The 26,387-nt window shown below is 30.9% G+C and overlaps 1 protein-coding gene across 2 annotated transcripts in view; it reads right to left on the bottom strand.

Moving 5' to 3' along the window:
• LOC140045211 (uncharacterized) overlaps positions 1 to 26,387 on the bottom strand; it is a 147,617-nt gene that overhangs the window by 109,780 nt on the left and 11,450 nt on the right. The window lies entirely within an intron of this gene.

Genomic DNA, 26,387 nt, shown 5'->3' on the forward strand with positions numbered 1-26,387 from the left:
TTGAACAAGTCAACTACTTAGGAATGTAATCATGTAACGCCTATTGACAAGCCTTTCAAAGCGGGTTTTCCAAATTCCTTCTTTAATCGACTGCATCTTACAGATCAATGAAGTATTTATCAGGTAGTTTCTTAATCGGGTAAAATAACTGTTATCCAAATATTTCTTTGGCACTTTAGTCGGAGAAAGCTTTAGAAAAAGTTTACTGTAGCGAAACAATTTGTAAACTTCACCGATAGCTAAGTAACTTTGTGGGAAAATATTGAGGATAAATTTAGTAAATAAGACCTTCCAATGTGGGATTTATTTAAATATTGTATAATACTCGGGCTATACAAGAAAAATGCTTTATTGTAAGTTTGTAAATTCATTAAAAGAAATGTTTAACAATTTTATGAATCCTTTCAAATTATTTTAGAATTATTTTGTATTTTCATCACACACCATAGAATTTTAAATATTTTTGGCTAAAAAAAAAATGTTGTTTTGACAGAAAAATTGTACATATTTTGTATAAATATCATTACAGTTAAAATAAATGTTTAGTTGTTAGAAATATTGCCCTGTTAATGGAGCCATTTAAGAAATTATGTCCTAATCAGCTACAAAACATTCCAATTACTCATTTTAAAATTTACAGTTTTCTGAAATCACATCCTAATTAATTTATGCGCAAAAACGAAGCAAAGAGTAAACCGTGCACAGAATCGTCTTAATTTATTAAATTTATTAATGATTATCATTGACAGGATGTATTGCGATTTAATCACACCATCATCAGGGGTTAAATTTCAAACTTGACATTCGTATTGTTCATCAAGGTAATTATGAATTATTAACGATGATTAATACGCAGTATTCCAAAGCCATTAATCAACTTTGCATTGCAGCATACATTTGTTTTACATAAACAAACACATTAAATAAACCATTCTCATTTTGTCAAAATGGTATGCCTATCAATTACACTTCAAATTTTGTATAAAATTGAATTGGATAATAGAAATGAAAATCAAGAAATGAAATCTGACTATTATAACAGCATACTTTTATTCAATGTTGAACTTCAGAAAAAGATCAAATTTGAGTTTTTTTTATATTTATCATAAAATAAAATATAAACATTGTAAACATAAATAAAACATACTAAATCATGGGAAGGGCTAAAAAAATAGTCACAACTTTTTTGGAACCTCATCAAGATATTGCTCTGACCTATGACACTGCCTCGTCCCCACGGATGGATGGACAGACAGACAGACAGACAGACAGTACTCTTTCATTTGTATACCCAGCACTTCTCTGGTCAAATATAGTGTTTTTGTCATTAGAAAAAATACAAGAGATATATATATTTTTTTTCAATTCTAAAACTGTTATTCTTTTAAATAAAATTATTAACTGTACTATTCATTTATATCATGAATTCTAGGTCCAAATCCTAAATTCCATTACCAGGTAGTACATGTGTAGAACATTTATAATACTGTAGAAAATTTGAAGTTAAGGAACAAATACTGTATAATACGACGTACTGAGAATTCATCTGGACATGTTGGCCAATTCGCTTTGACCAATTCTGCCTCGATCAAGAAGAACACTGACCGGACGATTATGATTTAATACCTTGATACTTGACTGTTGGTTCATTTTACCATACTTGAATTTATGTTTGTATTTATAGAAAAATGTTACCTACTTATACTATTTATTGACAGATTCAGAAGGTCTATTAGCTTCAATAAATGCTGTAATAAAATTGTCTAAATTTAGAAATATAAATCTAAGAATATAAAAGCTTACGATCTTAAACTTAAGTAGCGTTGGTATGTTACGTGGATAAACAACATTTGTCTTGTTTTTCCAAGTAAGATAACATGAATACAAAATTATTAAATTAAATATCTCCCCTACCCCTGCTAAGGGAATGGAATTATCTCTGTTGCCTAATGAAATAAAAGATATAAAAGTTCATAAACAGAGATGAAATACATGTTATATTTACTGTATTGATATTACCACTGTGCTAGTAGATAGTGACTTTTAAAAATAGGAATTTGCATAAATGCCTTGTTCAGTAGCCAATAGTTTCACAGGAAGAGATCCTAGAGGAAAGGGGAACCCTTCCCCTACTAGCAGCAACTTTGTACTGTCAGTAACTCCTGGTTTGGGTTTTTTAAATTGTTTGAATAGGTTATGTGCAATGTATTCACTATTGTTGGGCTAGTCCATTGAACTTTTTGTTATCTATTGTTTTCAGTGGGCAAGTATGTGGAGCCAAATACTGTTTTACCATTCTATTGATTTAAGAATGTTACGGACAGCACAGTCCCACAATGCATATTTAAATATAATGACGACAAACACAAATAATTGTATTTTCGAACACCTCAGAACACCTGATATAGCATTTATCCTTATTTGTACATATTTTACAGTACTGTGTATTTTACTTTGTGTTTTAACTTTTTACTGATTTTATTCTATTTTTATATTAAGTTGCCATGAGAAAAATAAATTTCAAATCTTTCGTTGATGAACTATTTGACAATAAAGTTATCTAATTGTATCTTGTATAAAAAAAACAACTTCAGTAGTTTTATATTTTTACTTCATTGGAAATAATATTGTATGTGGGTAGTTAATCAACACCCACACGGAAACATAATGAAGAACGATAATAACATGGTGTTGTATTCCTACAATTTAAATTATTATAATTATTCTTACAATTCATCATTTTAAGTCTTAATATTTCACAGATAGTTGATATACTTTCGTTTGTCGCCACCCACCTCACAATCTTCTACGTGAACTTTAAATGTTAACGATATTCTTAATGCGAGTCTACATTTGCCAACACATGCCTTACAGAAGGCAAGGAGTCAATTTTCGAAGATTTATGTGTTTTTATAACATAAAACTGTTGATTTAAATTACTTAGCAATATTTAATGAGAGGAAACGTTGATATACTTGACACATTTTTAAACTAGAGTTATTTGGTTTACTAGCCTACGCCTCGGAAATTATCAACTGATTTAACAAATAAATGTCTAACATTTTGTTCATCAGAGTTTAATACGGTTAATTATGGTACAACAAAATGTGATGTAACCATGGACACAATGATGTTATATCATTAATATATTTGGGCACATCACACTTTTTTTTTCAAACTAGTTTGATAGTGTAGATAGAGTGTAGATTCTTCAGAAGACGGTTGCAGCATAAAGCTCTGTCTACACTATCAAACTAGTTTAACAAGAAAAGTGTGATGTGCCCAAATATGGTAGTGATATACCAAAATATGGTAGTGATATGACATCATCATGTCCATATGGGCACAACACATTTTTTGGTCACATAAACTTTGATAGTGTAGACAGAGCTTACCAACCAAAATGCTGCAACAACTATACTTTACTTCCTTTGGAAATACATGGTGTATCGCAAACCTAACTTTACTCCAGCGTTATCCACCATGCAGACATTTATACTCATATGCATTATGAATTAATTAAGGATTTTAACAAAGAAAGATACTATGTTTAAAGTTTAGTTTCTTTAGTTATTGATTTTAAACTGCACCCTATCATTAAAAGCACACATATTTTGGCTGCGAAGTAGAACAGTTATAAAACAACACAAACAAAAGGTCGGTTTTAGAATAAAAACATAAAATTACATTTTACAGGAATGCAAGCAAACACGCTTTCCAAATTGTATTAATTTAATTACATTTATGAGTATTGGATTCCTATGCGATATTTGTTTTATTTTTCTTATCTTATTATTTGTTCAAGAACTGAAACTACAATTAGATGTTTTACCTTGCAGAAGCAATCTTTCGATTTCAGATTACATATCAATTGAAAATATAGTATACAATTTCATGGCTTGCAAGTATAGCTATTATTAAAATAAAATCTACAAAATGTGTAGGCTTACGGTGGGAAAAAAATATGAACTTTGACCTCTACAACTTCCCCCTACCCTACACCCACAACTTCTAAATTACAATTAGATAGATATGATGGTACATAATAGATTGCATATTAATAAAATATATATACTGTACTGTATATAAAATTCACGAATTCAAATGAACAGATATATGGCAAATATGAGTTCATGAACTTTGACCTTGGAAATTTATAATTCCTCTAACTCTAACACCTCCCCCTTCCTCCATTTATTTGATATTTAAAGTATGATACCATAGACATTATATTTTGTATCTTCAAAGTATTCATTTCACCCCTGGATAAAGAAACAAGTTGTGTATATTGTGCTGACCTCTACCCTTTAAAACAACCTCTGACATTTACAACACCCCCACCATTTGATAATTATTGATTTTAATTCATAAAACAATCTTGGGTAATAATAACTTGACATGTAAATCAATAGATTTTAATATGGTTGACTTGTATTATTACTGTAACGCAACACCTTTATTTACATATGGGATATATCACTAACCTTGGAAAATATAATCTAACATTCATATTCTCTCTGTACAATCTATTGCCTATCTTTCTCAGTGGAATATATTGATATCTGTATCATAATGCTAGAAAATTTGTTTTGAGTGTACGGGTGTTGTTGAAACATGTGAGGGTGGGAATGTGGGGGTGTATTTGGCCTAAAGCTCTGTCTACAATATCAAACTTTATGTGACAAAAAAATGTTATGTGCATATATGGACATGATAAAGTCATATCACTACTATATTTGGGTACATGACTACCATATTTGGGCACAAGTTTGATAGTGTAGACAGAGCTTTAGGGATGTACCTCTTATTTAGTGTGGTAAAAGTATTGTAAATGATACAGTTTAATCTTAAATTTTTTTTTATAACAGAAATAAAGATTGATTTGATTTCATATGATTTAAAATTCTTTACTATTATTCAAAACATATTTTGAAAATCAAACTTTCAACCTGAAAACCAACCTTCTGGAGCTAAAGTTTTAGATTTGGGGAGTTAACAATACTTAAACCGATCAATTATTAACTATTTTTTTGATACTATGTACGATGTCTGGATAGCAATTTCATTGGTTGCAAGGACTAAGGTACCTTGCTTTGAAACAATTACATTTCTCTACCTTGGCTTCTGGCATTTCTATTTTAATAGCTGGCAATATCATACTTTTAAGTGGTTAAAGTGTGCTATATTAACGAACGAATCTATATTAGCTGCCAGTGTTGTTAATTGAGCTAAATATGACTTTCACATAGCAAAAACAATTATGACCTCACAGTCACTGTCTATCCCTCTCTGTCCAATCCCTCTCCCTCAATTGTAAGGACACAATGGAATTGTATAGGGTTCCCCTGACTAGGATATTAATTTGTTATTTCATTTCAAATTAAAATGTTTTGATATGATTAATGTATGTATACTTTTGTTTTTTTTTCTGAATATGCAGATGAATAATAATTATTGTCATAAAAAAACTTAAAATATTATTATATTATACTTTTTTTGTCAGTTAAAGACACCTTCCCTACAATTTGTGACGTTTTGTAAAAATAATACATATATATTACTTTAAAAACATTAAACCAGGTCATTCCTTGTCTTAAATGTACGTTTTATGGTAAATTATGATAAAAAGTGAGAAACAATGCACTACCTAGGTAGCTCGCGGCGACTGACCTCTTGTGGACGGTCTTTAGGCCTAGCCTAGCTAGGCTTAGTTTTGTAGGCCTAGCTGGTAAACATCGGTAACGTACGAACATCTATATACCTAGCCTGACGTTGTATAGTTGCTGCATTAATTTTCTTTCTATTTTTGCCAGACTCCGTTGATACAAATTGGGGAAAACCCGGTATTTTCACTGAAAAGTTAGGAGTCTTCCATTTGTTTTGGCCGCACGATCGATCGAAAAGTGGGTGAATTACAGAAGAAAAACAGAAATATCAATCCGCGCGCAATGCATTTTGGGATTTATAGCGGGCCGCTATAATTATTAGAATCAACTTATTTTTCACATTTTTAACCATTTAAAGACGAAAAAAGTTATCGCAATAGGACCATATAGTATTATTTTTAGTTTAAATATAGTTTGTGATCTTAAAATAGATCTAAAAAACGTAGGGAAGGTGTCTTTAACAATTATCTATCTGCTAATTTCTACTGAAGATTTATTTGCTAAAAGAAACAACTATTTTATAATTGCTTACGCACACAAACACTTAAGTTATTGATTAACATGATAAAAGGTCATATTATCTCTTCCAGCAACCAAATATTTACATAGCTTGTTAGATCATTACATCTAACTTGAGAATGAGAAGTCGGCGATGTTATAATAGCAACTGTTGCCAGTGCGATGAAATTACTGGTTGAGTAGCGCCAGTGGTGGCGCCAGGATTTGCTAGAAAAATGTATCGATTTCATCTGGTTTTAATGTAGTAATAAGATTGAAGATATCTTATTAATATTAAGTTATGTTTTCACGGATCATACACAATTATTCTACTGCAGTAACTGCATTCTTTTACTGATTTAATGGTTCAGTTTAACCAGTGCTGTATAATCATATAAAAAGTGTGATGTCTATATAAACTACATTTTCTTGTTTTTTTATTAACAAAAAAAAATTGAATGAAAATGAATGCAACCAATTGACAACAAATGTAAAATCCAAATACAATAGTAGATAAATAACAAAAATGAAAGAAAAAAGAAAGGAAATATGAAAAGAAAAACGGTAACTCACGCTGTTCCAACCGATTTCGACCTTGGTCTCAACGGTGCAAAAGTTCGCTTAACAACAGGCGGCATCACCGAACTGTTCTTTCTCATTTTCACTTCAGGAGACGGTAAAGTTAAGTAAGAACTCATGGTGTAGAATTATAGTTACAGAATATTCTCAATCAAGAAAGAAATCAGACAGAGTTTAACATCCAGTAACCTATCTCATTAGTACTCCAACACTCTTGTCATGTACAGGCAGACGAATTATATTACGATTGAATTATACAACGTTCAATTTCTGCTTTTACGATATTAAATCATCTAACTGACGATACGGAAGACTGATCAAAATACATCTATACGATCAACAATTATGACGTAAAAACCCAGACATGCCGTAACTCAAACACCTTTTCAAACAATAACCATAAAACAGTTTTTCCATTCATAAATTTAATTGCTTTCTTTCTGCAATCATCTGTATATATTTCTTCTCCTTTGTCTTAATTTCACAAACAAATGTTACAGAAGAAGCACTTAAAAAGAATCCAATTAGATAGTAAATACAACAACTGTCCAGAATAAATTTTAAATTGTAAAAATGAGAAAAACTGAGCAACCTATAACTTGAACTGTGGAATCTTCTGATTTAACTTGCTGGCACGCTACCATTAGACCGCTGTGACTTGGTATGCATAGTAAATTTCTACATTATTTTTCTCCGGAAAGTATAAGAAAAACTTGGCGACTGATAAATCTTTGCAAGTAAAAGTAAAATTTACTCAAACTTAGCTCTTCTTCTCAATGTGCCGATACCATACCATTCGACCACTAATGTGTTCCTGGTATGTTTTATTATGTTTTGCAAAATGAAACTCTTCCACCACCAATCAATACCTAAATACCTGTTCAGTAAAATCAGTGAACCTCAATTCAAATCAATAGAAACAAATCATATCAAATATGTATGAAAATTTCTTGAATAACAAAGTTCAAACTGTATATCTTCTCGTACGTTTGGTCAATTTAATAATTACACAGATCGTGAAATCAAAAGCACTACTACGTTGAATCGACAAACCAATTCAATTCTAAATTAATATTCTACGCTCTGGATGAAAACAAATCAAGAGTGTGATATGATATCTAGAAACTCGAACAAATGAGAATGGAAGTCCTTCACGAGCGATTGTATTTAGAAACTGGAGGAGCTGTTCTCTTTAATTTGTGTTGACGATGCAGCTAACGGTTGATTATGACTTCTTCATAATCCCTCAAGACAATGGCCAGTCTAACAATAGCTTGATAGTGTCCGCTGTTGTTACAAGGATAAAACAATCAACAAATCTTATGACGACCGTGTGTTATTAAGAGCTGAAAAAACACCGATATATTCAAATTAGCATACATCCAATTAAACAGTTCACTCAAACCGATGCTTTATTCTCCATTTGTTATGGTGTCGACAGAATGACAAAAAATTGTTAACATCTAAATAGATGGAGTAAATCAGTGCAAAATATAGACTGAAGCAAATGCAATGTACTGTTTACGTTATATTTGCACTACGGATCAATTTTATGTAACAGCAACTAAATCCGCAACACGTTTGCACAAATAAATCAGCAAAATCAGCATTAAGTGTTGCATTCGATGATTTGATCACTTACATAAGGCAAGGGTTAAACAGTGAGTGTCGAAATGAAGACACGTTAAATGAGTGTGAATTTGTGAGTAATTTCACCGATCTCAAATCAACCATATATCATCACGCAAGTAGTCGCAGGTGAGTGATCACACGTCCAAATAAAATACGCTGAACGAGAAATTTATTTCATGCACACATCTCAAAATTCAGTACATATGCTAATTAATAACCAATTTACAAGTTTGAACGAGAAAATTGTTGAGTATACCTGTGCAAAAGAAACCTGTCAATGTTTGGTCAACTGCAGACAATCATCCAATTTTAGACATTGATGTTTGATTGGTTGGCCATAATGGAAGGGATTGAGATGATAACATGTTACGACCGAGTGTACATGTTTCGTTGGAGATAAGATCGGTAAACAACAGTTGTTCAGTTTCTAAGTACCCAACGATGTTTCCATTCACGATAACCTTTCGACAAAGTAGCCATTACGCAAATTCACTCGCAATCCTCAACCTTGATAACGTTTTACGTTGGAAATATTGTTTATTTCTTGTTAGTGGCAATTAGACATTGCTTGCATTGTAAGTTAGAAGATAATTGTATTCTGTGATTATAAGAGTTAAGTTGAATACCATTACGGTTGATAAGATAAGTAAATAAATGCTGACGGTTTGGGTTCAAATCATGCACAACAACCACAAAAGACAATATTCATCTAACATTTATCTTTCAACATATAGTTCTGAATGGTCCAAGTGGTCAAGAATTAGAACTGATAATTAACATTTCTTATATTTAAAAGTTTCCCATTTATTTATACTTAAATTACGCAAAATTGCATGTCATACAGGAAAATATGTGTCACACTTGATCAGAGAATCAGTAACATAACATTCTCCAGAAGATAATTACAGCATAACAACCGAAACGCAGAGACATTCTCAACCATACTTTATCTTCTTTTGGAAACACCTGGTGTACCAAAATCGACATGCAAACCTTAAAGATATATTGTTTCCCAAGAAAAAAATAATTGTTTTAAATGTTTTTGTCGAATATGCCATTTTAATGTCACATAATAGATATTCACTTTAACAAAACTGCAATTTGAAGCAAAAATAGTCAAATTGACTGGAAGTCAAAAAGTTTTTGGCTGCATTTAACCATTTCTTTTTACTAAGGAAGTTTATTAAACTGCAAAATATCAATTGAAAGTCTTTTTTTTTTATTAATCTTCATTCTTCATGTTTTTGGGGGACAATACATCTTAAAACAATACAGCAATATTTTGTATATAAATATATTTGCTGTTGCATGCTACAGTTAGTATACGCCATTAAAATGCAGCTCAAAGTTCTAGATAGCTATGTTCGTTCTAAACGGATAATAAACTAGGCCCTAAGTGGCCACTTAACTATAAATTAATCCAATTCGTGTAAAAATAAGCTTGTTATATCACTGCAAACTGCCTTTTACTACCATAAATATGTAAAACACAAATGACAAGCTCGTTCATCAAACACAGGAGAAATAATTTGGTTTTACTCTATGGAAACCAAGAAAGTAATACTGCACTATTTATTATCAAATTAACAAGCGATGTTTACCATTTCTGAATATTATTAATTTTTATTAATTTTATCATCATCACTTCAATAATGATAATAACAAATAGATAAGATTAACTCCATCATAAAGGTTAACACTTTGACTGCCAAACACGAAGATCTTCGTTTTTGGAAACACAACGCTTGACTGCCAAACACGAAGATCTTCGTTTTTCGCGTTTTTTTACGAAATCCTGTAGATAGGTTAATTATTGGTATATACTATAAATATGGACACTATATTCGGTCTGGACCGTAAATATTTTACTTTTTGAAAGTAACTAATCTGGTTACGAACGATTTTCAAAATGGTACCTGTCGAAATAACATACACCGCGCATCACAGTAGCGCGTACAGCGATGGTTTGGCGCATTGTGTATCGGTCGCGCGCTAGCTATGCCGCCGAAGTATTACAAAGGTTTATGTGGATTGGCATGTTTGTTTGTTATCTGAATAAAAAATAATGGATGGATTTTCAGTATGAAGTCTTTGATTTTATTATTGTATGGATACCCTAATTGTTTTGGTGCTTCTCTGTAAGTGGCCGAGTTTCACGCAACAAACTTGTTTAGAAATGGTATGAATATTATCATCAGTTTACTTGCTAGGCTATAGTCTAGGCCTAGTCATAAAACGGTTCCGGACCAACTTTAGGCCTAGTTAACTAGGCCTGGTGTCTTTACTATGTGGATTTTGGCGAAACAATGATGTAAGATTTATGATTTATAAAATGTAATACATTTTTCGATAGTGATAACTTGTTTTTATAGGCCTACCGGTGCCGTGTAAGTAACTTTTTCGTTGTTTGTTGATCTCACCGGGCGATATTTTCATATTGTGATGTCTTGCACAAAATCGCGAATATCTCGACTTTCTTGCGCGAAACTACGAAAAACTCAAAAAGTGGGTTACTTTCATTTTACTATTACGATTTACATATTGCGATTTGAAAATCGTTCTTGGTACCATTGTAAAGCTAAAATCTTTATGATTATTTTAGTCTAAATTACATGTAAATCAGATCACATACATAGTTTCAATCAGCTTTAATAAAAACATCGAATTGGGCTATAAACGCTGGCGGTGGCAGTTTCTAACTGAAAAAACCTCTGGCAGTCAAAGTGTTAAGTATTGTTCTGTCTGTAAGATTATTTTGTTTTTACTATTTAAGTTTACTTGTATAATACGCTTCTTATTTATTTAAGATTTAAATGTTATTTTTGATCCTTTTATTTTTGTTTTTATATTGCCTTGTACATAAACGTATGCCACTGATACAAAAGCATTTGTTAAGTAATAATAAAGTTTATCGTTTATCACTTTTAATTTTTTTTATGGTAACAAAGACATTTATACAGCACTCCATTTTTATTACATTTCCACCTGATTTGGAATTAACTTTTTATTAACTTTTTTATTTGTTATTATTCATTTTAATATTATTATAATTCTGTCACCATTAAGATTCTTTGAGATTTTTTGAGAAAGTATTTGTATTTTTTTGTAGATTTGATGATAACAAATTTAGCTGCTGTCACAACTTTTGTAAAGTGCGAAAATCTTACTACTCAAGCCTTCAGTCTAATACTGTAGTTAATTTTTGTTTTATTTTTTTCTGCCGATTTTAACTCAAGTATATGTATGACATGCCATAAATGCCAAATTGTTATTTTTTAGTAAGTAAATCGCCACCTGGAACTCTAGGTATACATACATTTTTGCCAAAATATTATAAAATTAAATGTAAATTGACCTTGTCTCATATCTCCATGAAGATTTCAACTCAAAATAATAAATATTATATTTAAAGAATTAAATATACACAAGGTATATTTCAACAGTTTTTTGCCAAAATACCATAAAATAAAAAGTATGTATATAACATTGTCTCCTACCTCCATAAAAATTTCAACTCAAAATAATGAATATAATTCTAGAAACTAGATGGTACGCTCGCTTCGCTCGCGTACCATCTAGGTCGTGCCCACAGATGGTTCTCGAATACACAGTAATTTCAGCGTAAAAAAATGCTTTTTTTTAATGTACGTACTGCAGGATGATAATAGTTATTATTGTTTACAGAAACGAATAAATAGGCACGATGATTTATGTATTAAACTGAAATTAGCACACTGGGAATTACTTCCGAAAGAGAAACTTGTCACAAAATGAGTCCAAATTTGTTATTTGGACTCATTTAAACAAACCCAATTTGTGTTTTGTGTGTAACATTAGGGTTGACGGATGGGGAAGAGGATATGGGTACAAAGAAGAACAATGTTTTAATATATTCTTTATCTACTCAGTAACGAAATATGTTTTTCATGTTTGATAGGCCTATAAATAATATACCACTTGATACAGTAACACATTTGCGATTTAATACTTTGTTAAAACTGTCACTGTTATAGTCCATTGAAATAGCATGTACATGTAACGATACACGTACCACTACAACGTTTATATTCTTTGTAATTATTAATTAATACAAATATTGAGAAGCAACTGTCAGTAGTACAGTTTATTTGTATATTGTACGTTTTGTATAACAGTAGGGCCTACTCACAGGCCTATAAAATAATATACCACTTGATACAGTAACACATTTGCGACTTAATATTTTATTGTTAAAACTGTCACTGTCATAGTCGATTGAAATAGAATACGGTAGTACATGTAACGATACACGTACCACTACAACGTTTATATTCTTTGTAATTATTAATTAATACAAACGTTGAGAAGCAACTGTCAGTACTACAGTTTATTTGTATATTGTACGTTCTATATAACAGTAGGGCCTACACTCACAGTAATACGTTTATTTGTACATGATTGTGTTATACATCTAACAGTACCCACACTCACAGTAAATTCAATGGCGACCACAAATGTTAATACGTATTTATTGCAATACTATATCTATATATACGTTTTAGGTTAATTCCCCAAGGGCCAATAAATTTACCTACAGCTGGTGGTACTTGTGTTAAAGCAAAGAGTTATTATTGGAATGTTCCATTCATCGGAAATCAATACATTTGTATAAATGTATATTAAATCTATCAAAATAGTATGTTTTTAAGAAAATAGGTCTACTCGAGCTGTTCAACCGGTTTTCATCCATTAAAAACAATTATCGTAGGAGGAGATAGGAAAATGCGAAGCATCCTCGTATTATTGTATGCGGGTATTTTTCAAGATAGACATGCATTGGACAGTGTATACCACGATCGGAAAACACTCCTATTTGGGGCAAATCGTTGAACCTAAATTCGTTTTAATCGTCAATAACTAATTATCGAACTCCATTTAATTAGTAAACAGGGTTACATCAGGTGGTTAAAATCAGTATCGAAAGTACGAACCAACTTTATATACCATCGAGTAAACATTCTAGAAGTAAGGCGCGATTTACCGAATTTTGCCCTTACGTAAATTTATATATAGATTATCTCTATAATTTATGCAGTACTAATTATCATCAAGGTGTTGAGATCTGTTTAGTATAATTAGTGATTTAAAAGTTTAATAGGAAATATTCTCTTGACAGTGATTAAACAAATGGTTTGTCATTATATTACTGTATATAAAGGTCTCTTTTGATATAACAACACAGAAATTATGACATTTTGTTTTTAGTTGGGATTGTACAGAATAATGAAATTACATCTCTAAATAACTAATTATTTCTAATAGTAAGTCTTAATTATAGCATGTTCTTATAGTTTTACTGCCTGTATTCACTAAAATAATGAATGAGGTAGGAAAAAGTAACTTGATTTACTCTTATCAAAACATTCTATTTCTTTGCCTCTAACTGGTTACTTAGACTTTTAACCATAATCGAGCGTGGTACAATTTTATTTGATGATCATTGATTTGCGTTTCACCTGACACCCACCTCTGAATTCTCTTAAAATGAAGCAACCAAGACCAATGGTTAATTTTCCCGATCACTGCCTACCCAGTGGAACTTACCACGGTCTTTAAGTAAAACTAATCACACTTGCTAAAAAGTTCTGAATTTGAATGTGCGACTTAAGTAAACTCCTATGCGATTCAATCAGAATGTTTAATGTCACTGTTAAAACGGGGTGAATTATTCAAGTGCGAGCAATGGTCAAATTTACCAATGGCGGTAGATAAAGCTACCTTGATAAAATTTACAATTTTTTCAACTTTTGTTATTAGTACTGTGTACAACAATTTAAAAAAATACAACATGCACATCAATTGACTGTCTTCTAGATAATAACAGAAAACATTTAATAACTATAATGTATATTAATAGAATTAATATCTAAAAGTTTACCATAAAATAATTTTTCTCCTTAAAACAAATGATTTATTTGGCAAAACATATGTTTCACAGAAGTAATTTACAAACATCTGTTAGGATTTCTATACATGAGTTATGTACTATAAAATCGTTGGTAATAAACACAGTCAAGTAGAAAATCTAATTATGGTAACAATGCTAAAAATAGTATGTCCCTACCATCTTTATAGTTGTAGAGAACAATAGATGTCTGTCAATTGTTTAAACTCGTTTATCAAAAATAGGACAAATTGCTTCATTTGACAAGATATCAGATAGATGTAGAGTTTCTATAGAAGGAATACGTCAAAACAAGTTAATAATCGACTCTGAGAAGTAAAATTTCAAAGTCAATCAATATTGTTTCATTTATTTATTTGCAGTGCTAATAATTGTTGTATTCGATTGGGACTTTACCGTATAGTTTTTGCGTTGAGTACTTATTTAATGGAAATGTTGAGCATTAAAACGAAAAAACTTAACGTTTTCTATTCGAATGATTTTCTTTTGAGCACAATCTGCCAAAAGTACTCAACGAATCTTTATGTTTTACTACGAAAGTTGGCAATCGAATACAACAAACTGATTTTCTTTGTTCACTGAGGAGGGTTAGTGTTACCCGAAAGCAAAATTTTCTGGCTCTTTCACTTTATCTAGTAAACTAGTAAATCTCTTCTATCTTTTAAATGGCTTAACAATTTAAGTTAAATCTTGATTTGTTGTATGGCAGAAATTATAAAGCACTGTATACTGATGTCTCATAGCGCTAAAAGACGAAAAAGTATTAACAAAACATGTAAGATTTGAGATGTTAAATACTGTATTAGATTGACTTTACAATTTATATACGGTATTATTAAATAATGCAGCAATGCAGTAAGATCTGTTTTACTGCTAACCACTGATCATGGTGTTATTTTAATATCAGATTACAGCATTTCCTTCGACAAACATCATTTTCTCAATTAAAATCTGAAGATTTCATTCTACTTATTAGAATAACAAACAATTTATTTGATTAAATTGTCAAATGAGAAGAAAAACATGCCAAATCTGAAACACAACATACAAAATAAGAATCGGAAAATCGGAAGGAAAATTAAACGGCCGACAGTGATATATGCTTAATCACACAAACACGGACACACATGTGCGTCATTATACTTGAAATAGGTACATAACACTCAGCATATTCAATCAATTCACTATAATATTGTCTTCATAAAAATGAGAAATGAAGAATGATGAAGACGCAGTATGTTTTATTACTATGTGCAAAATAAAAGAAAATTTTACCATTAAGGAAAAAGAAAATTTTATAAATCCTGTATTTATGCTATAATAAACTTTAAGTGCATTAATGTTATTTCATCATGCCATTAAAGAAAAACACATTATTCATTATTAATCTATTATTAAGGAAAACATTGCTTCAATCAATAAGTCATGAAATTAAAAAATAAAATGTTATTTAATTAAAATGTATTAATAATCATAATTTTATTTATTAAATATTTATTATATTTTTCAAAATCGCACATAACACTTACACACAGTGTTTTAGAATATGAAAAAACAAATATATAATTGTATGCCTATGTAGATTGTAACAAATTTGTTTTTAGTTGTCCATTTTTGAATGACCAACTATCATGTAGTCATCATGGAGGAAAAAAAATATTTAAACAAAATATAATAATATTTTTTCCTCCATGGCCTACTGTATCCCTGCCTTTTATATTTCTTGTTTTTGGCAGAAATTTGATTTAAAAAAAATAGATAATATAAATTAAAATTCAAGAAATACAAATATGAATGACAAAGAACGTGGGCATTATAATGTTATATAATCTTGATTATGAATTGTGTTGTAACACTCCATATGAACCCTAACATTCAGAAACTTTGTATAAAATATAAATATTTTTCAAGGATGAATTCGAATAATTAAATTTTATGCACAGTCAATTCTTTGCTTTTGTTGATAAGAAGTACAGGAATATTCTTTTCTTTTCTATACATTTGTCGTTTACTTTTTTATTGGATTTTTTCTTTTAATTAAAGAAATGTTTCTGATTTTTCTGTTTCTCATTTGTCATGTTTTTGTTTCTAATAATAGTTAACTTGGAAAGATGGCCACCCCTTATTTATTTTTTTTTGGGCATTTTTCAGCAAAATTGCAATTAAACTACAATATAAATGGTTGAATATTAAAATAATATATTTTTCAAGAAATTTTTTTACTTGATTGTTTGAACAAATTTGAAAACATAGAGATAAGAAAAAAACAAAAGAATTAAAGATGGTGGCTTTTATTTAAGGTTATTAAGAATATCCGTTAATCTATTTTAATACTATTGACGTCATTGAAAAGTGATTATGATGATGGCGACATTGAAATATTTTAATTTAAATATATCTGATATAATTAATTACTATAAGTATAACTGTATATAATAGGCTAATTTTCAAAGATATTTTTTAAAGACATTACTGTAATTGAAAAATTATTTGTTTAAGTCTTAAAGAAAACATTAACTTTAAATAGGGAATTTGTAGTTTTATGGCCAAACAAAATATGATTTTATCTTATAGTACACAGTTGAATTGATATTGGGGTCTAGTTGATTTTTTTTTTGAATTACAATTTTTTAGGTACAGTACATACACATTTTTTCTTAAAATATAATTTTTTTGAAAGTTAAAATGGCAAATTAACACAAACATGATAGCAATTTTTTTTTTCAGGCAGACAATTATTTTTATATTAAAATGTTTAATATGATAAAAATGAGGGAAAAATGAAATTTAATAATAATGACAATTTCAGATACCCCGCAGGGTTTTCCGGTCCAAATTGTATTAAATAAAAACAAGCACATGCTTGTATATTTTAAAGCTTCACCTGTAGCTGAACAAGACATATTTTTCTAAAAATCTGACAGATGAAATATAAAGCCTTCAGGTAAGACACTGGCCAATCAAGTCAATTTCCCAGCTGTGTTATTTCACATACATTAAAAACACATTAAGAGTAAGAATGTATGTTTATAACATGGAGGAAATAATTTGTCCATGAAAAAAAAAATCAATATCTGTATGGTGATAGAGGGCAGTCTTCAGACACACACACGCCACTGCGCATGGTGTTCCTCCGACCCAAATGTTTTCAAGAACAGGCATTGCATATCTCTGGTGGTGCACTCCCCACTTTTGACAGGTATAACAAAATTATGAATTACCGTATATTTCGGTGTATAAGTCGCACCTGTGTATAAGACGCACCCCCTAAGTGAGAGTAAAATATCGGTATTTTTTATATCGTCGATGTATAAGACGCACCTTATATTTCATCAAAACATTGTTTTTTTAGAATTGTAATAAATATTATTGTAATAATATATTTTGTTATATCTACAACGGCGTCCTTTATTTAGGTTTTTTCTTACCTAGGCTCAACCGCGCCCAGCCTCAACAAGTTGTTTCTAACTTGTTATTCATGAGTTTCGCACCCGCAACATCGAGTGCATGACCGTGTGTGCAACATGCACGTGTGTGGGCTAGCCTCGCTCGATCATTTCGAGAGGGCGCACGTTTTCACGGACAATCGTATTCGATTAGTATCTATGTATCCGAGAAGTGTGTACGCTAGGTCCACGCTATAATCACCTGGAGAATATACTAGTCGAATACCGTACAACATGTGGCCGCCAAGAAGGGCTTGCGCTGGGGGTACGGCGGTCGGCGATCGTGCGAATAACTATAAATAAATACTATTCCAATCGTAAACGTTTACAAATGAAATTTTATCGGAGCGCCTAAAATAGCTCCATAATAAACAAATCTTTTCATGGCGCGCCCTTTTCATCATATTTAGTATAACATCACGCTAAAATGCCTTGAAAACTAGGCAGAAGCAGGTTGCTGTTACGTTAGTACACTGTAGCTAGGCCTAGCCTACTCAGGCCTAGCCAACGAGGTGACGATATGTACACTCTGTGTGGTGAGGCATTTATGTTCGGTGTATAAGACGCACCCTTAATTTAGAGGTCAAATTTGCGTGTCAAAAGTGCGACTTATACACCGAAATATACGGTACTTTTTGATATCTAGTTTTGACTGATATAATAATTAGAGTTTCCCTATTTAAAAAGATCCTGGATTCACTTCCGCATAACATATATTTCCGCCCCACCCCCTATCCTGATTCTACTCTACCCTACACCCATGTAGGAATCCTGCAAACAAATGTAAATAGAAGGTTAGTACCCTTACATGGCCTCTGAATGTATGTCACACTAAATCCAAACTTTATTGATTATTGGGACAATATCATAAAAAAAATATACTTCCGTTCATATATATGTCAATAAAATGAACAATAAATATTAATTGACAGAATGATTGACCATTTGATTGACAGATTAATTGACCATTGGTGCATCTTAACAATGTCCTGGTTGGCTAACACAATGATTAGATCTTAAGAGCCTGTTTCTATTGAAAAATAAAAAAAGAACGGTTTTTTGGAAACCGGTTTCGGCTGTTGTTTATAAATAAAGATCGCGTTGCAGCTCAATTTTTACTCCAATAAAACCGGTTCCGTCCATGTGCGTTCGTTATGAATGACGTCATTATATACACCACAATGCAGTTCGTTAGGCGGAAGCGCGATTTGATCGAGGTCATGTTTACTTTTTTTCGCATAGCGCGATCCCCAAGAAATAGCATCCATTTCATCATAGAAGGGGGAATTATTACCTGAAACGTTATTGTGGTCCTTGGTTAAAGTATAGGTAGGCCTACGTCGCACCCTCTGATATTGTCAAGTTGAACTCGTCTATTTTTCACACGCTTTACAATATTCTTAAAAACATGTAGGCCTATTATACGCGAGTCTTTCTTCCGACTCCCGACAAGTCCCCTCATCTTCTTTCCTTCACATATTTTTTACGAACCTCGTAATAGCATCGGTCAACATTTTTTAGTTAAATAAAATACTCACTATCTAGAGAAATAAAAATGACTTAGGCCTAGGTCCTATCGCGCGAGTTTGACTGCGAGTTGACCGCAATCATCCCAGTGCAGCAGACTGCAGAGTTCAGTTTTTGGGGTCAAATTGAGACCGCGATTGTGTTGCAGCTAAAAATTGCTCCGCGGAAACCGGTTTCAGAACGGTTCTTTGCGATCGAGACCGCAATCAATTGGGGTTTTTGAAACCGTTTTTAAGATCGGTTCTTTTTTGTGGTTTTTTGTGGGGACCCATTTCTGCTGGCAAGAAAAAACGGTTCTTGAAAAGAACGGTATTCAAAACCGTATTCTCTGCTCTATAGAAACAGGCCCTAAAACAGTTATTTAAACAGAGAATAAACAAAAGTGTAATTTGGTACAGAATATGATTTTTCCAATCTAAAAAAAAAGTATAAAATACGGAGTAATTACATAAAGAAACTGGAAACATTTCATAAGAATTATATCAGTTTGAAAAAATGACCATGTTCCCTTAGATAGTCAGGAATAAAATCTGAAAAGAGGCCTAGAAATCAAGTTAGGGGGAGTGGATGTTAGAAGCAGTCAACATAGCCCAATATCCAATTAATCCCTTCTGATCACTCTAAGCCCTCTTGAAATGGCTGCCTTTTTCCACTCCCCTAACTAATTTTGTAAAGGTTTTTTTCCTAGACTATTAATTATGTTTGAAGTGTTGGGAAACTAAGAGTAAAAGTGACGGGTATAAAACAAAAATTGCCAGAGGAAATATGCATAATATTAATTAGATAATTTAATAACAAATCTTAACTTACAGATTTCACTAATTACTAGCAGTTACTTTCAGCAGATAATAAACATGTTTATGAAATTTAAATCCACAACGGTTGCATCCAGATAGAAAAACAACCTCCAAGTGCAAAATGACTTTCAAGGACCTCAACGAATAATAAAGAAGGGGAAATAATACTGTCCACGAACATAATACTGAATATCACAGGAAACGCCAATATCCTAGCAATGTGCTGCGAGTCTAGCCTTGGATATTAGGCCTTTATTGTGCTGAGGAGACAGCTGGGGTATGCCCTGGCAACCTCTCTGATGGCTCTAGAAAATCTGGAAATTAATAATTGATCCCAAACACACTTTTAAATAAATGCACAAGTTATTGACCTGTGTGATAGTCAACATTTTTAATTATTTATTACAAAAAAAAAACCCCATTCTACATTCTATTTGCAAAATTTGACCGATATTAAACTTAAATGATGTTATACTTTAAATTTATAGGACCAGGATTCACTAGCTTCATTTAGAAACGATAAACTGCTTTAGCAACACTAAAATGAAAAGTGTGAAATGTAAATGAGATATGTAAACAGAAAATCTTCCCCACATATTGATTTTTTGTATGCAACCTTTATTTTAATTATATTTCATTATCATTCTATTATTGAATGTCATATACATTTTTAAAAATCTTTTTTTTTTGTCTTTAAACATTTTTTTATCACTTTACATATTGATTTTTTTTTTATTTAAAAAAAGTTACGATGATCATGTTTTTTTACTTTTATTCTATTTTTTCATTGAAATGTATTTTATTATGGTCATAATTATACATTTTAAAACATCTAGTTTTTTTTATCGTAACTCAAAGTTGCAGTCATTATGTTATATTCAAATGTCAAATTCAAGAAGATTCTGGCCATCAATTATAAGATATGAAACATGCACTGACTATAATAGGCTCAAAGCTCACCTCAAAGCCGCAGGCTTGTGCTTATTTTTAGACGTCGGGTTAACTTAATGATGTGGGGTGACAAAGACATAAGGACATTAATTACTCAAGAAGAAGTGTTAATAAATAAAATATTCTTTAGTACAACAGACATTTCATTTATTAGATTCTTTACAGTTGTCAACCAATGGAAATTTTGTTTTTGTAATGTTTGTTTTCAATATACATTTTATTTATTTATGTTCAACAATACTTTACAATGGTGGCCCATCAAGTCGAAGCTGATCATTAGGGATGCACAGAAAAATAAAATTTGACATTAAAGATGTCCTCCAAACATGAAAAATGAAGATTAATTAAATCAGACTTTGAATATGTTTTTTTGTAGTTTTAATATAGTAACATTTTTAGAATGACCATTTCACATCCCATAACTCACCTCTGACCCCTCTAAAACATCAATTAAAACTCGAATAATATAAATGAATAAATTTCATGTTTTTTTCTCGTAAAAGTTTAGACTGGCTGCTGCTTTTCACAACCGTCCCACCTATCCATATTAACTCCTCCCCTTCATCCTTTAAAATCATAAAATATACAAATCACTTTTTAAACTGCAATCTATAATAAGATACATTGAACGAATACATTGCTTTAACGACATAAAACTCATTACGTTGCAATCCTTGCGGTAATTAATGATCCGCTCGTTGCTATGCAGAGGTTGTTTACTAGCAACCAATGGAAATTGCCTAGCTGACATTTCCATTCTATGAATTCTTAGAGATGCGGATAATTAAACCTTTACGATCTGACAATGATATATATGTATGTATGTATTCAAATACATAATTATTGTTTAAAGCATTCTAGATTTGATCTTTTTGAACTTTTAATACCTTTTATTGTATAATTATTTATGTTGTACATTTTTTTAAATGAGATATTAGTTTTAAAATACGTAATTATTATTATTTTGTCATTTTGAATATAATAAAGATATGAAAATAAAATATAAAACCTGACAGTTTTATATATGCGTACATTCCAATGACTTTTTGCCGAATAAATATTATTATTCAAACTTGTCAATATCAATCATATTATTATTATATTATATATTATTATATCAATTATTAGCAATTTACTTTGTCAAAAATTATTTTCTGTAATAATTTTGTGTAAATAATGACAAGTATGTATGTTATATAGGATAATATGTAATATATCATATTGTTATTAAGCACCACGCATGTATCTTAAAAATATAAATGAGTCTATAGTTTGACGAGTAAAATTATCAAATCAAAGAAATAGTTGAGGCAATAGAGGGAGCACTAACTTTGATGAAACCATGGAGTATAAGCCTATTTTTAAATTTTGAATTGCAATGTCAAAGGTAGGCGTAGTTCATAGTTCACGCACTTCAGTTGTTCAAATTTTGGATCTACCACTGGCACGCACAATGCAATGGGAAGTCACAGAATAAATCATGGTCTTTCGAATATTGTTGAGGGTTTTTGTGCAGACCCATTTTCTGATATCAATTTTTTTTTTAAATTCTCCGGCTCAATAGGAAGCTTATAGCAAAAATTCTCATTTTAAATCTTAATAAATTAAGTTTTCTTTTTTAAAGAAATGTTTTTCAACATAGTGCTAGGCTTGTTTTAAAAAAAACAGTCAGAGCAAATTGGAGTTAGTGTTTACCGACCGACCAACCGACATAATGAGGCATAGAGTCACATTGCACACAACTAAAAACAGGTATGGAGCCCTGCACAGATGGTAAAGACTATAAAACCACAAGTGAATGAACACTCCTACTGGTAACCACTGCCTCAGTCAAGGCCTAATAAAATGCTTTTTATGAGTTAATAAGCCCTGTTGATCCTATCTTGATGTACAGTAAATACAGATCAGGAAACATAAACAATGTTCCAAGTAGGCTAGCTAAAAAAACACACTCCAGACCAGGAAAGGATCATTTTGAATACATCAATATCTCGTTAAAACATAAACATTAAAATTATCATCATTTACAACTGTAGCAGTAATTTATGAGTGAAGGTCGCATCCAAAACACCTTTGCCATGAAATATGTCAGTTCCGAGCAATTAGGAGAAGATAAAATCCATTAAAAATTGTTTCCTCTCCTCATGTACTTTTATATTCGATTTAAATGACAGATATATACGTTACAGGTGTTTTTAACATGCAAATGTATAGGTTCTAAGAATTCAGTTCTTTCAATCCATACCTGTGTTGTACTCACTTAAATAGCCATAATACAGGAATCAGATAACAAGTTTTTAAAGAATAAGAGGTATGTCAACGAGAGATATATAAAATGATAAAACAATTTATTAATTTTTTTTAAATTTTTATTTTTTACTTTATTGTTCTGATTTAGCTTTTTGCTTATTTTATTTGTATCTCCATTGAAATACAGCCACTCACTGATACTCACATCCATGTCATTTTCAAAGTATTTTTCCTTAGGATATATACAAACACATAAATATATGTAAAAATATCATATTTTTACATATGTTTATGTTTTGTAGACTCAAAACTAAAGATAGAATTTAGAAAATGCTTCAGATGCATGAATGCAAGCATTTTGAACATTTAAAAATCATCAACAATGTAGTAATTATAACAAACTCACAATAATGATATTGCATAATTTTTGAAATTTTTGATGTATTGCAGCTTTTTTATTATTTATATAGTCAATAGTAGTTTTATGTTCATACTTGTACATTGTTAAATAATATATAGTGTTTTTAAATATTGTAATTAATTATTTTTATATGAAACGTTTTATATATTTTTGTACTATATTGTGAAAAGCACTCAAAATATTTTCCTATGTGGACGAAATAAAGTTATCAATCAATCAATCAATCAATAATCGTATCTATGAAAATGAAGGAAAAATATTTTAATCTTTAAATGAACCTACTGAAGATTTTTAACACAATATCAGGGCTTTAAATTACATACGTTTAGATGTCAAAAAAAATTAGAAAGATTCTAATAAAGCTTTTTATAAATCTAGGTTTCCATCAGGTTTCAAGATCTTAATATTACCGTAATCACAAAAAAAGCTAAAAGAAGGTTTAAAAATATTTTCCTAGACCTACTCTGATAAATTGAAGAATAATATTCAACAGCGAATCAAGCTAGAAATATACATTTCATAGATTGTGTACGATGGTCCTAATAAACATTGTCAAAAACGTAAAATCAAAAATGATGAAGTACAGATATATGTCATAGTCTGCAAGGATCTAACCAATCACGGTACAGAAACCTGATTATGTGATTGGTTAAGAATATGGAAGTCTTAAAAACGGGTTCGTTCTAGATATTTATAAAATATGATGCGCTTACGGGATGATAGGTGTTTGCCGGTAAAATAAGTGTAATCTATAAATGTCAATCAGAGACATATAGTGTAATTACACAGAACAATAATTAAATTGTGTTGATGTATTGTGTTGTTATTTTATCTTTATACTATATGCAATAATGAAACAGGAATAATATCAATTACAGTTACTACACTTGTTATTGAAAAGATGGACTAACTACTAGGTTTTTTTAAACTAATTTATATAATATATCGATCTATTGCGATAATATTTCTACTTGGAGTAAAGTGTTTATACTTTTCTGCTTGCTTTTGTATTTTTATGAATCATGGTTTTTTGATATTTCTTGTGTGGATATTTTCTGATATATTTATTGAAATGCTATATTTTATCTTTATGTGCTACTTGGTAAGAGGATTCACAGGCTCTTTGGGCGCGTTTATACAACACGCTATTACACGCATATTCTACACGCCTACGAAAAGTGTGTTGTATAACAACAAAGAGATTCCGTGTAATGAGATTTTAATTGCAAAAAAGGCTACTTGGCTGAATCCTAAAATTTGGTGGATTCCCGGTCGCCGTTACCGTGTTGGAAGTGTCCTCAGGGTATATTTTGACCTCTCGTTAAAACAGGTCGTAATATCAATCATTGCTAACAAGATTATTGGGCCCATTTATTGCTGCTTCGCTGCCAGCAATCATCCTCCTACCACGTCTTACGCCTAGCCTAGTGGGGCCAACTCGTAGTGGTAGTAGGCCTCTATCGTTTCCCACTCCAAACAGAATAAAAAAAATAACATCGCAAAAATGGCATCTTCTTCCATAGTGTATAGATGAAACAATGAAACCCTTAAAATAACTTTTATTAATTTAAATGAACCGAGAACAAAATAAACAACAATGCAAACGTGAACGAATACAATATATAATGAAAATGGTAAAAACCGCGCGAATACATCGGACAGCGAGGAGGCGACGATGATTGTTGACAACTCAGCCAATTCAAGCGCGATCAACGATTTGACCTTTTATCCTAGCATGCACTGCGTGTTGATGAAACTTCCGGTATAACACGGTATCGTGATTTCTAGTATAACAGCAAACGTTAAGGTGGGTTGACCTCGGTCCGAACAACACGCTAAAAATTAAAGCCGTGTTCAAATTTAGGGTGTTGTATAAACACGACCTTTCAGAGATTTAGTTCACTTTTGTGTTTCCTACCACTTACTTTTTAGTTGTTTGTTTGTTGTTGTTTTGATTGCCAATAAAGAATAAGGATATTTTCATCTTTAAACGGTAAAAATGTGCCTATCGTTTATGCTGCATGTTTTCAATGCAGGACAGCAACATACAGTATGTAATGAAATTGAAATACATAACTAGTTATACCATAGAGAAATATTTCTCCACGATTATACAAATAATTGTTTATGAGTTGAAACAGATTATCTTCATGAGTTAAAAGATTGACTGCTTCATATAATACTTTTATTCAAATAATTCCATCCTAATCAAATTAGGAACTTCAAATAATTCAATCTTGAAAAAACACATGGAATTTACAGACATTATACATAAAAGGGGGTTTTTTAAATTCTTTTATTGCAATCAATTAATTGTGATTGGATATAACAATATATAAAATACAGAATTATAAAAAGATATAAACAATAAACAACGCAATTATGCTAATTAATTAATATGATTCAACTGCCTTTTTGCATTCTGTTATATCATTAACAATGCTAACATACAGTTGAACCTGTTAGAGGGATACTTTCAGGACTTGTTGACTAGTGTATATGATATACTTCCCCTTGTTTGTTTTGAACATTGGAAAGTTTCCCCATAGAAAAGAGAAGTGGTTCTCTGTCAGGTAAATAATTATTCCCAGATCTAGACAATTTAAACAAAATCACTAACCTGTTCTACTTCCTTTTGATTGAATATCAACAAAGTAGGTATACCAATTAAAAACC

This window comes from Antedon mediterranea, chromosome 3, assembly GCF_964355755.1.
Source record: "Antedon mediterranea chromosome 3, ecAntMedi1.1, whole genome shotgun sequence".
Classification (NCBI taxonomy): Eukaryota; Metazoa; Echinodermata; class Crinoidea; order Comatulida; family Antedonidae; genus Antedon; species Antedon mediterranea.